This window comes from Natator depressus, chromosome 16, assembly GCF_965152275.1.
Source record: "Natator depressus isolate rNatDep1 chromosome 16, rNatDep2.hap1, whole genome shotgun sequence".
NCBI lineage: Eukaryota > Metazoa > Chordata > Testudines > Cheloniidae > Natator > Natator depressus.
In genome coordinates this window covers 24014956-24033593 of record NC_134249.1, presented here as the reverse complement: position 1 = coordinate 24033593, position 18638 = coordinate 24014956, and the positions used below count along the sequence as shown (strand labels likewise).

The 18638-nt window shown below is 44.3% G+C and overlaps 1 pseudogene; it reads right to left on the bottom strand.

The window, feature by feature from the left end:
* The window catches only part of LOC142000018 (kinesin-like protein KIF14), a 41355-nt pseudogene extending 25787 nt beyond the window's left edge, over positions 1-15568 (bottom strand).
* Between the last annotated feature and the right edge of the window lie 3070 nt (positions 15569-18638).

The following is an 18638-nucleotide window of genomic DNA, read 5'->3' as shown; positions in this document are numbered from 1 at the left end:
TAATGTAACAGCCAGAAGGGGATTTTGATACAGAAGCTAACTGAATTAACTTAGTTTCTCCCTTTCAGATCCCAGCTATGGCATTCCATCATTATATGTAAATGAGAACTGGATCCCAAGACTTGTTCTCTCCCAATAGCTTCCAGATCCAGTTTGCAAATCAGAAGCAAATTTTACATGCTGCTAGAGGTGCGGCTACCAGTTGGATTCTCACATCAGCCCTAGTCAAATTCAGCAACTGGAACCAAGCTGCCAGCTAAATTCACAATGCGTGTGGCAGCACAGAATCCAGCTCAGTTGTCCAAAACTGCATTAGTTCTGCTGGATTACCTGTAGCAGGAGACTTCATTTGTCAGTAGAGTAAGCAGATATGGCACAAATATACAATACATGGAGTAAGGTGTGCCAGTTTTATACTGTTACTTTTCTCAACATGGTATCCCATAGAGATCCAGATATTTCAAAGGGTATCCATGTTCTCAGAGTTAAAATAATCCATCTTGCTTAAGTGTGGGGTTTTCCTTGGAGGCTCACATTTTGGGATTAGTTGACCATCATGCTTTAGAGACACCTACTTGGCTGAGAAAAGTCAGTTAAAAATCTAATCAATAGCAGGATGTCAGGACTGGGGATTTTCAGATAGAGGTAACAAGGAGAGACTAACATCAATACTTTGCACTTGTACAGCACTTTCCAGCCAAGAATCTGTTATCCAAGCACTACAAGGTAGGTATCAGATAGGGACTCTGATAAGTAGAGGATCAGGGTCACACTTAATTGGCTTTCCTCTTGGAGACACAGAACCCAGATCTCCCAGTTCTAGGTCTAATGGTTCCTCCAAGGTTGCTACTGCTCCCTTGGAGTTTCATAGACATCATGCCAACTCAGTGGAAGATTTTGCATTTGGATTTAGACAGTTTCCCATCCTCTCCCACCCCAAAGAAAGAAGCATCACCCAACCTTTGTTCTCAGCCCACTGGTTTGTGCCAAATTGTAACGCTCACTTCCTGAGAGGTCCACCAAATTCACGTGGCTCACCACCACATGAGCATGTCCTTCTCCTCCAGGTGTTATCTCTGCAAGACCACACAAGGGATTAGATTTTGTTGCCACCGAACATAGCGTATGAACATTCAGTATCTTCCCTGCCTCCAGCCTTCAAATCATAGTGGACAGGGCTACATCATCACATGGCTAGGCAGCAGTCTGAACGCTAGTCCAGTTATTTTAATAGCTCCAAATCTTACTGCACAGGCATGAAAGCCAGTATGGGAAGACTCCAGGGGCCATTTGAGAACAATCCCAGACCTATCCTGAGTCACCAGACTGGAGGGAATGGGATCGCTTGCCTTACTCTGAGCCACGACCAGTTTGAACACAGTGAAAGGGGGAGCATCTCTCATTCATGCTAGTGGCTGCTGTGGCTCGCTGCTTGTTTCCAAGTTCCAGCCAGGTCTAGAATAGAAGCAAAAATTAGTTTCCACACTGATCCTGCTCACAGTCCCTCAATGGCTACTCTCCACCACACTCAATGGCCTGGGCCCCGGTCTGAGGGTCGCAGCTGACACTTTGCTCCACAGACACAGTGGAGCGGGAATGCAGGAGACAGCTTTTCCAGGAGCCAGTCCCATAGTGTGAAATGAACTCCCCCAGAAGCTAAGGGTCATTACTAACCCCGCAGTCTGCTTTCAACAGCAGGGTGCACTTGTGTCCAGCCTTCTCCAGTGGAGAGAGACAGACATTAAAACAAGTCCCCACACGGCACACAGTCCCGCCATTAGGGAGGAGAGAAAGAATGAGCCACGAGACAGAGGTTAATCACTTTGCACACTATGGGAAGGCGTTCAGACACTGCAGCAAGGAGGGAGATACAAGCACCCGTACAGAACAGAACATCAGCTCCAAGGAATGAGACTGCATTCCAAGCTATTGCGTGATGCTTTGCTGTTTAAGACTTGCCTGGACATAGCAGCTTACCAAGAGACTGCAGGTGTTGCTGATACAGGTTTGTGTCAGGACACATTAACTGTTAGTTCTGAAGTGCCCCCCAGGATACTGGGTTTGCTGCCCCTTTTAGTCTAGGAAGCGGTTCAGGATATCACATAACACTCAATTGCTCTGGCGGGTAAGGGGAGCCACTTATTTCTCTGCCTTATCAAATACCCATTACAAACTCCAGGCTACCACATGTTAGCAGCAAATCTGGAGAGCAGCTGCAGCAGACAAGGACAATCAGTCCCTAAGCTGGTTCTCTCTCTGCTCACCTGTGATTTTCCCCTCCTCCCCTTCCCGAATTCTGGATTCAGCCAGCTCCTAATGTGCCCTGCAAATTGGAACAGTTTTGCATGGCAGTGCCATATGCAGTTTTGAAGAGAAGGGCTCAGACTTAAAAAAAAAAATCTGCTTTCTGTTGATTTTGATCAGCTTGACTATTCCTAGAAGCAGCATTCTCCCCCTCCACTCCTACCCCCACCCCCCAACATTCTCAGCCTGACTGGAGAAAGGAGCAATTTTGTTCCATTTAGCAGAGGATGTCAGTCTCAGCATGGAGCAGGTTAATTGATTTCCATGGTCAGTTAAGAGAATTAACCAGATGAACTGTGGAAACAGCCAAGGAGAGAGGAAACAATAGATGCATGGCTTAGACATTTTTTTCTTAAAGGCTTTGAAGATAGTTGACCTGGAAACACAATTCATTAGTGAATCTCGTTCTTCCAAAAAAGAAGTCTCAAAGCTTATTTGCAAGCACCGTTGATGGGATAAATGGACAGTGAATCTATGGCATTGCTTACACTGCAGTACACGGATGCTGCCTTGACAGAATATTCGATAGTCTTTTTTATAGTTATAGCCGGCAGCTCAGCTAGTAGGGCTCTCTCTCTCTCTGATGTTAGATAGGAACAACTGGAGGACCTCAGCTCTTTGGGCCAACATAACAAATGCCTATCTCCAGCGCACAGGAGAGCGCTTGGTGGACATTAGAACTAAGCACTGGGATTGGAAGGAGAGACAAGTGTTGACCAGACAGTTCAAAAATCAAGAGCAGAAGTAGAGACAGATGAGATCAAGCATGCCTATTTCATTAGGCCTTGAGTATACCATAAAAATTCAGGTTTCAGAGTAACAGTCATGTTAGTCTGTATTCGCAAAAAGAAAAGGAGTACTTGTGGCACCTTAGCGACTAACCAATTTATTTGAGCATAAGCTTTCGTGAGCTACAGCTCACTTCATCGGATGCATACTGTGGAAAATACAGAAGATGTTTTTATACACACAAACCATGAAAAAATGGGTGTTTATCATTACAAAAGGTTTTCTCTCCCCCTTTTGTAGTGATAAACACCCATTTTTTCATGGTTTGTGTGTATAAAAACATCTTCTATATTTTCCACAGTATGCATCCGATGAAGTGAGCTGTAGCTCACGAAAGCTTATGCTCAAATAAATTGGTTAGTCTCTAAGGTGCCACAAGTACTCCTTTTCTTTTTTCATAAAAATTCAGTTTCGGAGAGATAATATCTTTTACTGGACCAACTTGGTCCACCCTTGTGTGGATAATATCCTGGGCCCAACATAGCTACAACACTGCATACAGATTAGGAGAGCAAGCTAGAGAGACAGAAACCCTCTGCATTTTCAGAGGAGAATGTTATGTGCATTGCTATAAGATTTAATGGGGGAGGTTCATCCATCAAAAAACTGCACTGAAATTGCTGGAAGAGGGCATAAGTTACTGTTATGGAAAGAAAGAACCAGAAAGGCATGCCACATGAAATGGTCCAGAAGCCCTGGAAGAGAGACCAGACAAAGCTGCAAAACATGACAGCTAATGGTATCATCCATAGGAGACCCAGGAGAAGAGGTTCACTCCTGAGGGATTGTAGAGAGAGAGGAAAAAAAAAAGTATGCCTCAAACCAAAGGAGATGAACAAGAACATTAAATGGGAACATTTCCACTTGCCCACAGGGAATGGACAGTTTGCTAAAATGGCAGGAGCACAAAATTATTCAGCGAGTTAGATACATCAGCAGGCATTTGGCAGATTCTCCAGGACAAAGCAAGTGCCAAGATTTGTACTTTCAGTACCCTGTTTGATAAATACTACCAGCTCCTGGAATGCATTCAGCACCCAGAGTACCTCACCACGCAGCACCCCACACATGAGAAGGGATTGCAGGAGTGAGTGGACACTGACGACAGAGTCACCACACATCTTGTAGGATGCTATGCAGTGCCATGCTTCCTGCTGACAGATTTTCACAGGAAGATCCACCAAGCCCCGAGAGCACAAACACAGCCAGGCTAGATCACAGCAGCAGCAATACTGCAGCTACTTCCTAAATTATCGCTTGTTGTTCCCCTAAGACCTGCCCCACAGTCATTACTGAAAGTTAAGCAACAACTAAAAGATTAAATATTGATGCTACCCAGGATTCACGTACAGTACATTCTTCAGTAAGTTAATGCCACTGATATGCTCCACAGCCTTTCAAACTGACAGGTGGGCAGACAGGTTGAGCCATAGTTTCAATTTTACTGAAATCCCCTTTTGCATACAGATCTTCACCTTTGGGAAAGGGCTTGTGCAGGTGAACTGAATGACTGAGCAACAGAACATCAGAGCATTTTTACATTTAGTAGCCTGGTACCTTAACTATTCATTTTACTTGGCACTCTTTCCCCAGAGGCAGCTATGGGAGTTGGCAGTGTCACCAGGTTACCAGAGAAAACACAGCAATACAATGGACAAACAGACGGCCTAAATGTTGTTTTTACACACACACACACACTCTCTCTCTCTCTCTCTCTAGAGAGTGAGCAAGTCACTGGCAAGAGATCTGACTTATTTCCATGGGACAGAGCCACTCAGGTACCCAGTGCTTCAGACCCAGAAGCAGTCCCTCTTTACCTAATTCATCCTCATTGCAAAGCAGAGAGCATTGTGGGAAAGCAGATGAGTTTTGTTGTACGTGGACGTCTGTTCACACTGTACTGAAGGACCAAGCTCAGTCTCACATCCCAACTCAATATTGGTATACCATTTGGCAGTATAAAGTACAATTTCTAGCCATTCCAGTCTGTGATTAGACTTATTCAGTGACCTTAGGAAGTACTGCATGACCACAACCTCCTTTTGAGAGGTGCAACCCCAAAGTTTTGCCTACATATGCTGATCTGCCCCCTCCTGCCCACCCCCTGCACACACTGAGGAAAAAATTGTTCCCATACCACTCAGAGGTAGCATGGTCCAGCGGACAGGACACTAGACAGTTTGGAGATGTAGGTTCTATTCTCAAGCCTGCCATACAGCTGGTCCATGGCCTTGAGCCAATCAGTTCACTCTGTGCCTCGGTTGTCTCTCCTCCCCCACTCCCCCCCCCAAATCACTTGAGCTGCTTTGTAGTAGTTCCGTTGTAAGCTCTTCAAGGCAGGCACTGTCTTGTGTCTGTACAGCACCTACTATAAAGGGGATTTGATCTTGGGTATTGCCATTAGGCAAATAATGCCCATCCCCCACAAATTTCCCCAACCTGAAAAATATCTAAGCTCTTACTATTTTGCATTTCCATAAAGGTGCTGTACAGCACGGTGGGATCTCCAACAGGACACAGCATCGTACAAATAAAAGGCAGCTGGCACCGAGTCCACTGCACAATAATGGGCGGAGGAAAACGTGGCTTGGCTAAGGACAGCCGGCAAGCTCCTGCCATATTTAATGTCCATTCACAACAGGATGGACACTTATTTCCATCCATAAAGGTGATTGGAGAGAAGCAGAAATAGCTAGTTTAGATTCCAGTTAGCCACTATCAGGAATAAAGATGCAGGGAAGAAGACAGCAGTAGATGGAGCTAGTGATGAATTAACAGAGCTTTGAACTAAGGCAGATTTACCTGCACGTCTGCAAAAGAGCCAACCACATACCTGGGAGGATAGGAAAGAGGCACTATATTACTAGAAGGTAAAATAATAATTGTAGGACATCTGCTTCGTTGTCAAGGACATGAGGGAAATAAAGCTGTTGTCCCCTCTAGCTAAAGCCTGCTGTTTCTTTTTCCCCAGACTCCCAACCACCAACTGCTCCACGGTTTGGATGCCAATCCAATTTTGATGCCTCTAATTCACTCCAGAGACTGTTTATTTTAACTTTATCAAGAGAAGAGAAAAACTGTGTTAGACTAAAAAGAGCATCTGGCAGCACGATGGTCTCCTTTCGCTACCAGGTACCAGCATGGTCCAGGAAATTAGCTGAATGAGTCGAGAGAGCAATACACACCACATGTTGAAGTGCAGGCTTATGGAGTCCCACAACGTGGTCACCCTGATCTGGAAACACGGAGGCATAGCCTGTAGAGAGCACAGCTCCCAGTAGGCAGCCCTCCATCTTGAGCCAGACAGCTGGGCCACATGAGGGACCTGCAATATTTTCTGTAGTAGAAAAGGAGGCCAAAATGAGGTCTAGCCTGCCGGATTTGACCAGCTGACTAACGCAGCCCTTAGCTGTGCAAACACTGGGTGCCCAGGACTGCAGGGTCTTGTTTGGAAGTTAATGTTAACTACAGGAGCAGTTAAGAGATGCAGCCACAGTGGTTAGGTTGTTCCAGTGTTTCCAAATCTCAGGCTTCCTTTCCCCATTCCCCCATACGAGTCACGCTGCCTTGCAAAAATGGCAGCATATTCCTCAGAGTCCAGCTGATGAGACGCTACCATCCAGAACTAGCAACACTCAGGAGTTCTCGTTTTCCACCCCCTAAAGCAAGCCACTCCTTTCACATCTTTGAGAGACAAGTACAGGAGCTTCATTTTGATTTTAAGAAGCCAGTTCTAGGCTGTCTGGATACAGTCAGTCTGAACACTGCACAACTTGTGTGCCATGAGGTTGCATTCTCTGTTTTGTGCGAGTCACATACTCCTGCAACAGCAGGATCTGCAATAGTTCTGAAGAGACTTCTTGCAGTATGAGAAACAATTGTTTACTGATTAAGCCAGGGAACGTGAGTCCAGACCTCTTGAGTTCTAGTCTCAAAAGGTACCACCAATTTGTTGCAGGGTCTTGGTCAAATGACACCACCCATATGCCTCAGTTTTGCTATCTGTAATGAAAGCATCTTCTTATCTTGTAGGGATAATTCTTAACTATATTCACACAGTGTTTTGAAGATAAAGCACAATGTAAGTGCTATGTATTTATCTGTTTTACTTGGAAATAATCTTTCCAGTTAATTCTACAATGAGAACCGTAACAGCAGAATCAACGAGATAGCTTCATGTTGATCAGAGTGCAATGCAGCTACACAGCACGCACAGTGCCGAGCTGAACTAACCCTGTTTTTCATCTGGGGCTGGAGAGATTAGAATCCTGCTAATACTAGTCCCTTGAAATTAATGCAGCCTCTGCTTAAACCTTGGAGAGTTGTCAAGTACGATGCTTCCTGTTTTAATAGATCAGTATCAAGGAGTTTGGTCTCATGTGCAGATACTTGTCTGGAGTCCCTATAATTAGGCCCATCTTTGTGTCCAGAGCTCTAAGCCTTTGGGCTAAGAGCTATAATTCAGTGGATAGCCTGCTGTTAATAGCAAGTGTTAGTTTTCCAGGATGGCTTAGCTGAAAGGCACTTGTTAAGCCATTATATACATTACTTTTCGATTGGAACAATTAAGCTTCTCTCCACCAGGACACTCCACTAGTCGTAACACTATGCAGGATACCTGGTGCCCTGAAGGCTTTAGAAGCTTGAGCCTACTACCTAAAAAGCTCTTTGGTGAGGCTTCTCTCTTGTACACCCCAGAGTTATCCCAGGTTATAGGAGCATCTCCTCATGCGCCCCAACTCTATCGATTTCCCCGTGGGAGAGTGAGGCACCCTTCTATATCCTACAGGACACAATTGAACTGCTCACTGGTCTGACCATGAAGGGGAAGAGCAACATCTTGAGATCTAGAGAAAAGTTTTTGAGTCTGTTTAGAGCTGGATTAGACTGAGGCTACTGCTCAAATAAGGCCTCATCAGGATAAGGGGTCATCTACACTTCTGCTCAGACTTCAGCTCTGAGTAGCAGCAGTCGCGGAAGCTCAGATCCTGTCAGATCCAACACCAGTTCCAGGCTGTAATCAAGACTGTGGGGGCAGGTCTGCCTCCAAGTTTCTAGATGCCCTCCCATCTCCAAGAGGAAAGCCTGAAGGAGTTTAGATTTGGGAAGATTCTCATTTTAGACAGTTTAAAGGAAAGTAAAACAGTAAGGGACAAATTGTTGTTATACCTGCGAGCCACCCATTGACTTCAGTGCAGAAATCTCTGGGTATGTCAGTACTGGAAAAAACCCACACACCCCACCTCCCCTGCACACAAACGACAACAAGTCTCACAGCCTGGCTAACTGACTCAGGATAGTAGTGTAGATGTTCCTGCTCCAGCCAGAGCTTGGGCTCAGAAACCAAGCAAGAAGGGCAGGTCTCAGAGCTTGGGCTCCAGCCTGAGCAGGAATGTTAACATGGATATTTTTAGCTCTATAGCGTGAGCCTAAGTCTTAACTGGACAGCAAGACTCACTGCTGTGGGGCCATTTTTGTAGTGTAGATGTAGAGTCAGTCTTCATTTTTACAACTGAGCATGCAGTAAACTTGGAGTTTGTTGCCTAAACAGAAGTGTATCTTTAAAAGTAGGACAATTGTACTAGATACAGTGTGGAGGCAGGAGGATGGTAACTGATGCAGGAGTTTGTGAAACTGCACTATCTTAAAAAAAAAATTAACAGACTATACTTACGTAGAAAGGCCAGTTACATAAGGACCAAGGATTGGATGTTCTCATACTTTCAGCTAAATCGGGGTGTGTGTGCGTGTGAGAAAATTGATTACATTAGGGTTACTTCTTTAACACAAGCAATAGCAAGGCATGAAAGGTGGTCACCTTGGGAATTTAGACGCATCATGATAGAGAACGCCAAGCAAAGATTGAAGGAGAGATCTTAATAGTCTTGCATTCTCCCACCCTGGATTCTCCCTCCAGCAGCGAAGCCTGTAGTCTCTGCTCCGACTACAATGGACTCCTCCAGCTTCTTACCCCATCCCCATATTAATGGTCTCAGATTGGGCCTCTGCTTCAGCATGCAGTAGTAAGACCACCATCAGGATCCAGGGAGTGATTCTCCCATGCAGGTGCTTGAGTACCACCACTCAGAACCCTCTGAACTCCCAAGCATGTTCTTCCCCTCCATTAAGGGCCACACTGGTAAGTTCTGCTGCAATAAGAATAATGCCAGGCATTTGGCAAGAAGTGACACTTTTCCCAAGCTGAATTTTAGTGATTGCTCAGATAGGTGAGCCCCAGGAGGGTCTTCCTCCTGGACTCTGACTAGTCTAGGAAACTGGAACAACTGAGACAGGTGGAACCAAAAGCCACAGGCATGGTCTCTGGCAGGCTCTTGCCAAAAGGCTCACAGTTACTATCAGCTCATCAAAACATGGATACCCTCAACTAGCAGGAAAGTGTGACTGGTATAATGGCACAGGCTTGTTGTTTGGGACCATTGCCTCTACCACCACACTTGCCCAGAAGTTAAGGGTGGGACTCTGGGACACCTTCAGGAGGCATAGGGCAGGGGGAAGAGGATAAAGGTTTAAGCCATCTTGTGCCCTCAGGATTGTGGAAGATTGGTGGCTGAAATAGCCCCTAGTGTAATTTAGGGAGCACAGAATGTTATTGTATGTCATGCAGCTCTACCTCATGCTGCACCTGCCACAACCGGGTCCTGTCCCAGACTCTCCATAGCACAGAGAACTATGGCTCCACCTCACACTGTCAATGCTGAGCTTTGAGGGGACCTGTGTAGGACAGCCTATGGCTGCCTGATGCAGGCTCACACCAGGGGGATTCTCCCTTGGCTAGCTAAAGGGACCATAACGGAAGGGAGAATTCCTCCCTAGAGCTCTAGGGAAAATCTTGCCCAATATGGCCCAGGCCACATACAATCAATCAGGAAAGAATCAAGTCCCCATTTCGTAGCAAGGAGGGGCATTACAGCTGGGGTTCAGTATTGCAGGTAAATAGGTAACATTTTCTAAACTCGAGCTTTCTTCTTGGCATTAGCATCTTCGGATGATGTTAAGAGATCATATATCCGCTCACTGTATACCTCAGAGTAACTCAACTCAATGTGATGTTTCACTTGTTGGAATAAGGGAGAAGAATGCATTTGCAAGCACTGGGGTGGACGGGGGTGGGGGGGGAGAAGGGATTCAAAAATCCATTTTAGCGTTCAAACACAGGGCATTCTGAATGGAGCAGCTCATTTTATGTAGTTGGCCATCTCAAAAAGTTACATTATATGTGATGCCAGGCCCTAATACCATATAGCCCTGTGCACATTTGGTGTTACGTAAGCTTTAAGCTTACCATTGTCACTAGTGCAGATGCAAATGCTATCTTCAATTCAGCTAATAGGAAGAACTATTACAGATAATCCTTTACGACGGTATTTGTATAGACCTACCTACAATATACCTGAAACATGGCTTATTAGAAACAGTCTTTTTTTTTAAATGTAAGGATTAAAACTAGCATAAGGCACAAAACTCTTTTCTGATATATTTTGTCTTTATCCAAGCCTCAGCAGGGAGAAGCTGATACTAAAAATAGAACAGTTTCATAGGAGTGATAGCTTTTCATCCAGATTAATGGAGGGAGAGGCAACCCCATAAGGTGCCCTGGCCAATTTTTGGACAGCTCTAATGGAGAGACTGGAGACTTTATTACTACAAAATATTAAGCAAAATGTTACCTCCTCTTGTTGAGTCAGATTTACTTTCCAGAATATTTCCTTGCAAAATCGTGGAATTATGCCCACCTCATCAGCATAGCCTGTCATTGTGTTGAAGACGAGACCCATGGTTAGTTGTGCTGAAAACCCTAGTCAGAAAAGGGCACTCAATTTTGCTCTAGTCCTTAATATGGCAAAATGATTTCCATCTGGCCAAGACACAAGTACACCCCACAGATGAGAGAAAGCCATCGTGTTTCACTTTGGGACAGGAAACAGATGCACCATGCTTATTAAATTCCATTCTGAGCATCCTCACTATTCCACAGGCTAAAGAGTTGTTACACAAGCTAGTTTAGAAAGAGGTTATTTATGACAGTTGCCATCTTTGTCTTTACAAGAGATTAATTTATGATTTTGCTTCATTCTAAAACAGTTTTTGATTCTTTGGTTGAGTTATAGGAGTTTCACCACCTAAGGTTTTGAAAATTAAACTTTTCTAGAGAAGGATTACTTAGTGGCGGATTCTGATCAAGTGGCTGGATTTAGTTTGTTGCCTCAAATAAGCCTCAGATGGCTGGAGAGAGCAGTTACAACGTTAATAGTAGAGGTCTTATGTGTAAGATTTCCCAGATCCAGTTTGTCCATAAGCAAATAAGCAAGTATTGTAACCTTCAAAGACTGTCTAGAAATGGCTGGGCCAACAGACCGTACACTACTTCTTGACGGGCATATCCCTTATCCTCTGCATTTTGAGACCCAAAACAACAGTCATAGGAGAAAGGCAGCTGCCTGTTTGTGTGAGGATGATGGATCAGTATTTCCTTTCCAGAAAGGGACACAACACATTTTATTCCAACTTACTGTTCTCTGTGAAGTCAGAAAAATGTTATTGTAGAGACAATTAGGCTTGGTCTACACTGGGGGTGGGGATCGATCTAAGATATGCAACTTCAGCTATGAGAATAGCGTAGCTGAAGTCGACGTATCTTAGATCGACTTAGAATCACTTACTTTGTGTCCTTGCGGCGTGGGATCGACGGCCACTGCTCCCCCATCGACTCCGCTTCCGCCTCTTGCAGTGGTGGAGTTCCAGAGTCCACGGCAGAGCGATCGGGGATCAATTTATCATGTCTACACTAGACTAGATAAATCGATCCCCAATAGATCGATCACTACCTGCCGATCCAGCGGGTAGTGTAGACGTGGCCTTAGTTTGAGCTGCCACAGTTGGAACCCAACTGCTTTTTGGAGTCTGCTGTATTTTTAAATGTAATAGTCAATGCTAAACTCTACATCTCCTATCAGTGCAATGAATTGTGCTTGGTCAGGTGACATGCCTGCTCCTAGCTCAGCATGCCTACATTGGATATGGTTCCAGTGTACCACCATCTCAGGCTTTGCCTTTTCTGACATGTGAGAATTAATATTCTGAACGCAAACGTTATCTTGGGCTTGGCTGTACCTTGGCTACAACACTGCTCCTGCCCCCAGCTCTCACTGCCTCAGTGGAACACTCAAACAGTTTTACACTCTTGAGTTGGAGGTAGTACGACCCACTTAGTCTGGTATCAAGTTGAGTCAGACAGCTGTAGGTAGGTTTCAGAGTAGCAGCCGTGTTAGTCTGTATCCACAAAAAGAACAGGAGTACTTGTGGCACCTTAGAGACTAACAAATTGATTAGAGCATAAGCTTTCGTGGGCTACAGCCCATTTCATCGGATGCATAGAATGGAATATATAGTAAGAAGATTGTATGTGTGGGTATATATATCTCCACACACACACACAAGTTGAAGTTGCCATACAAACTGTGAGAGGCTAATTAGTTAAGATGAGCTATTATCAGCAAGAGGATATCAGTAGGTAGCATCCTTCTATGTGTCTTTACTCAATACACACAGACAGCTCACCAACTGGTCTAGTTCAAGTATACAGCACAAGGAATAGAATCCAGGCTGCTCCTCTTGTTGCTGGCCTTCAGAAAGGTCATCAGAAAAAATGTTAAGTCTGATTCCAAACAGAGGACCACGGCTACCCAGGCTTGACTGTCAGGTATTGGATGCACATTTTAAACATTCAACCACCCCCTCAAAATTTAAAGGCATTTGAAACCTAAGCCAGATTCTGAAATTGGCAAAGAGAGTCATTTATCTTTACAATGGGCAGAACCAAAATCCCAGGCATTCAAAATTCAGATCTGGAATATGTTACTTGAGCTCACTGGCATTTAAAGAGTACAGTAAGACTGAGTTTAATGTTAATGACTCAGTAGTTGAAGATTAAAACAGAGAGATGGAAAGAGGAAGAGGATTAGCAGCACATCTACAGACTGATCATACTGGCTTCAATAGGAGCTGCTGACAAGCACAGAGGAGCCAGTAACTAGGCCCCTGTTTATTGAGAGTCTGAGGTGGTTTCAAGTTCTGATGCTCAGTTTTTATCTAGGGAGCTGAACCAACAGGCCGGACACTGGATATTCATACTGGAGGCAGGCTGGGGAAGGAGATGGGGCAAGGGCACAGGAAAGGGCAATTCTAGCTGTAAGCTGGAACTCAGTATATGACTCTTTGCTCTCATGGGTTAGATCACTGCACTGTTTGAAAGTTACCTTTGGGTCAGTGGCCTGACTGCCACACTGATAGCACTGTTATCTCCAGAACAGCCTCCTTTGGAAGAGGTCCTCCACTGTTCTTTCACATGGCCATGGCTCCCTGTTTTCACAGAAGAGATCCATGGCTGAAGAATTATCAGATGTTGGCCTCACATTACCAGAAGGTTGAGCCACTTGGCTTTCACTGAATGTCCCCCCCCCCAACTCTTTCATGTTCTCATCATGGCCACCCATAGATGAGCAGCTAGTTCCCTAACAGGAGTTCCATGAGGGGGTACAGGGCTTTGTACATTTGCAGTGTTCTTAACAGCTTCCTTTCTAGGGACATCAGAACCTTTTGGAGACTTTGCAGTTTTGCTGCCTAATGTTTTGGTTATCTGGTTATTTTGGTTATGCAGTGAACGAGCTTTTCAGCTAAAACAAACCTTTCAAAAACTTACAAGAGGCATTACTGAATCCAGGCTCTTTTCCTCAAAGAAAGAAAAAGAGTACAGTAGTGCCAGAACAAAATTTCTAAAAGCAGCATTCTGACTCCTATTGGTGTAAGGTTTTAGAAGCACAGATAAGACCAACAGGCTGAAATACTGAAGTCTCTGGCCATTCTGCTAAGAACCTCTCTTAATTCCAGGCTTTTGAGGCATGAGGTGGTGAACTAAGAGGTGGGATTTGTGCATTGAGGAATAAGATCTATGGCTGAAATGGATTTCCCCTTCCTCTTTCCTGGGTTTTTTTTTGGGGGGGGGGGGGCGCGGAGAGAAAGAAGAGGAGGATTTATTTTTGTTTGTACTAGTAGGGTTGCATTTTCAATATGGCAAAAGCCATAGTGAGCCATTGACAGGAACTTTTTTGTACTGATTTAACTAAAGTATGATTTTTAGTAGTATCAGTCACCCAAAGCCCTCAAGGTGTTTTACAAGGGCCGTTAGTTGTGTCCCACAACCCTAAAGTGAGATAAAATTGCATTACTTTCATTTTAAATATGGGGGAACTAAGGCAGAGAAAGTAACAAGACACTCTAAGGTAACACACAGACACTAGCAAAATCTTGACTAGAATCTAGATTCTGTATTTCCTGATCTAGCGGGAGACGCTAAGTTTTTTCACAACCCTCTCCTTGCCCCCCCGTTTAGGTCATGCAGATATTTCCTATAGTTTCAGATTAGAACAATGCCAGCATTTGTATCCCCTAGGGTTCAAGTGTGCCTCTAGCTTCATAACATGGACTAATGCATTCCTCTTCACTTTCTTTCTCTGGTCCCTCTGTCACCTTTAATAGATTTCTTGGGGAACCAATGATTTGTTCTTGACTCCAGCTTCACGTTAGAAGTTAAATTCCTATAGGACTAGGTGGTCAGTCAGTAGGTGCTCAAGGCCTATCACTGGAGGAAATACTTAGGTTATTCATACCCACTCAGTAAAAGTCTGTTCATCCAATTATAAGCTGTACTCTGCATGCCACAGTCAAGCCCAGGGCCATTTGTTTGAAAGCCTTCCTCTGGACACACTCTAAGTAAGCAAACTTCAGCAATGGCCTGGACTGACATGCAAGATTTATACTTAATTTCCTGCCAAAAGGAGGAACTGCCACTCACATCTTTAGGTTTGTAAATAAACTCATTTCATGTAACAATTTTAGTAAATAACTCTTGATTTAGACATCTCACTAGGCATGAGTGATGCAGTGGTGTTCATTAGAGGCCCCACATTGTCAGTTCACACCTCCAACAAGCCTTGCCCCTCAACAACAGGGGGAAATTGTTTTCTTTTAAGCAAGTCTATCATAGTGGGTTACAGACTGATACCAGATCCAAACCTTGTGGAATGGATTTAGTTTTCCAGGAAAGTCAGATCAAGGTTACATTTCTTATGTCCCCCCTGATCTGTTTGGAAGGGACATGTGGGTCTCAAACCACCTTCCCACCCCAGACTCCAGGAAAGTACAGGAGAGAGTCAATCCTAAATACTAGAAAGTGGCAAGTCTCTCCTATGTCAAGAGGGCTACCACCACATCTGAGCACACTATTTTCTCTTCACTGCTCTGCAGAAGCTATGCTGCTGCTACTTTGAACAGGTAGAGAAAACATAAAGTGCCTCATTAAATGTTAATAGCCTCACATGCACAGCTGCATTTAGATGAAGATTAATATTTAAACACAGCACAGAGAGCTCTAAACACTTCCTACCTTAAAGGCCATCTCTTGGCAAGTACTCTTGAAAGAAGAGTAATAGTGTTAAAAGCTAAACAAAAAACTCTTAGCTCACACTGATTGAGTAAGAAATAGACATTAGGGTGAGGGAGGGGGAAGAAAAAAAAAAAAAAGCTGGCAACCATTGAAGCAAGAACCACAAGCCTTGGGAGGTATGAGAGGGCACTTGTTGCAGATGTAGAAATCAGAGACTTAATCCAGCATCTCACACACACAGTATTGGCCTGTATAACCCATGCCTGTGAACACTTGATAGTTTAATTTTTGTTTTTTAGTCATAGGCATATAGAATAGAAAGTTCAAAGGCTTTAGAGGAACAGTTGAGGTTTGCAGCACATGTTCTCAGAGTGTTAAGTACAAGTACAGCTACCAATGCCAAGCCCATCCAGTTACTTTCCTGACTGAATGCTGTTCAACATATAGCAGTTGCAGACTAGCAAGAACAGCTCTGTTAAGCAGCCCCTAGGCAGCAGACCAATAGCCAGCTGGACAAGCAAGCTTTGGAACACTGTTGAAAAGAAATGTCTCCCAAAGTCCCAATCTATCAGCCGATGATACAGTCTTCTCTCAAGAGAAAGACATTCCTTTGAGGGAGTTTTGATCAACTGGAATATTTAGTTTCCCAGAGAGCTACAATGAGATCAACAGGGCAGAAATATCTAGCCACCAACACTAGTGCATATCTCACATAGGATAGGAACATCAAGTACCTTTTTCTCTAGTCAGTTCTCATTGCCAGGAAGCATTTCTCCCAAGCACTTACACAGAAGTTAATTGAATTTAACAAATGAGAACAGTCACCTATAGGACAAGATGATAAAAATCATAACAGGGAAAAACAAGACCAAACTCTACCCACCAAATAACAACCTCAACATTCCACCATTTCCTTCCTTTTTATTGCTAGCACACACCTAGCAACTCCAGTAGAGAAAACCATAAGGGATAGCAACTATGTACATTAGACAAATAGGTATAGTATTTATCTACCACTACAGTCTCACAAACTGCTCTACCATCTCTCCTCTTCAAAAGGCCTGTGGAGGCTATTCTGCTTGATATATTCCAGCTGGATTAATAACCCCAGCTGCTCTCTCCCAAACCAACAACAGTATCAGAAATTCAGCAGCTGGTGGTTGGTTAAAGCAGCATCAGACGAGTAATCACTAGGATAGAGCTAATTTCCTGGAAGTCTTAAGCCTTGATTTGGCAAAGACTTGCTTAACTTTATGTACCAAGTAGTTACTTGACTTCAATTAAATGATTCACAGTGTGTATGCAAGTTTTTGCAGAATCAGGGTCTAACACTTAATCAAGTTTACTCTACTCAATGGTTTTCATGTGCCTATGCTGTTTGCTCTCATTTTACAGGTTTGACTGACTGTCTCTAGAAGAAGCTCCATAGACCCCTTTGATCATTTGTTTCCCCTTTACAATTTCAACTTTCTCTCTTGGTTTTACCTGTGGCTTTTCCTTGTGTTTTTTTTTAAATATGGATGAGGATTTTTTAAATGTATAGATCCCTTCTCCTTTTCTGTATAAATAGGAAGCTAGGACATAGGGCTGGAAGGGCCCTCTTGGGTCATCCAGTCCATATAATCCCATTCATAAATGTATCATATTTAATGATGCAGACACAGTTGTTTTCCTCCCCACCTTGGGAGTGGCAACTGGTAGCTGCTGAGGCCAGAGCTCCAGTAGTTTAATCTTTACCAAAGTGAGAGGCTGGTGAGAGTGGGTGAAAGACAGGATCAGCTGATGGTGAGAAGTACAGGATGAGACAAGAAACGGTGAACAAAGTCCTTTTTTCGGAGGTATATTCAAATAAACCAGACATAGGCGGTTGGTATAACAGGCCAGGGGAGGCTAAGCCGGCCCACCACTTTTAGAGTACACTGCTGTCAAAAGGATAGGTGTCTTGCCTGCGCTCCACCCCAAGGTCCTGGTCCCACTCCTCCTCTTCCCACAAGACTCTGCTTCTTCCCATCCCCACTCCATCCACATGAGAGGTGAGTGGCCAGCTGGCCGGCCAATGGGAGGGTGGGGGAGGGGCAAAGAGGCACCGTGAAGGGCTGGCCAGGTGGTGGAGGGGGCCTCAAGCAGGGGGCTGAGTAGGGACAGGGGTGGAGCATCAGTGGGGCTTCTGCAGGAGGAGGCTAAGTGGGGGCGGGCCTCAGGGGGAGACCACAGTCCTGGTGTGTGCAGCTTCCCCAAACGGTGGAGTCACGTGCCACCCATGATTAATGATGCACACTCACAATTGGTGAACACTGTGCTGCCTTGTCTTTTAAAACAACTTTTCTTTTGGTATACCTCCTGAATCACCCTCCTTTTGTCCCTTTACTTCGGTTCCCTTACTGTGAAAGGCTTTACATGGTGGTGGCCAATCCTTTGCTATTGAATTTATCTCTCACTCTGAAACCTTCAGCTCTCCACCCATTTAGAGCAGAATGCACTGGTCACACAGAGCTCCAGAGAGATAACCTACGATCTTTCACACTTGATCCTGCTCCCAACTCAATAGGACCAGGTTCCATGGTAAGGTTTACAACTTCAGCAAGTTAGGTCCCAATCCTGACAATGCTTATGCATGTACTTAATTTTCCTATCAGAAACAATCACATTGATTTTAATGAGACTACTCATGGTAGTAAAGCTAAACACATGCAATGATCAGGGTCTTAGCCTGCAGCATATTGACACCTATAGTCAGGCATACACTTCAGCTGACATTTCTTCAGAACATGTCTCATCATCACCCATAGTTGTTGCTGGTGGGTTTTTGTTTTTTTTAGAGCTGGGAGAATAATTCATGATGAATAATGTATTCAACAACTTTCACCACCTACCCCATTGTCCATGAACAAACTGTGATTGTCTCAAATGTACTTATCTGAGACATGATTCTTGGTCTGCATCTCATTTGAGAGCATTTCACTGAGACTGTTTGCTATTCGAAACGTAAGATGTTTTGATTGGTTAACCAAGCCACATGAGCTGCTTCTGTTTCCTTAATCATCATCATGTTCCCATTATGCCTCTTGCATTTAGGGCAGCG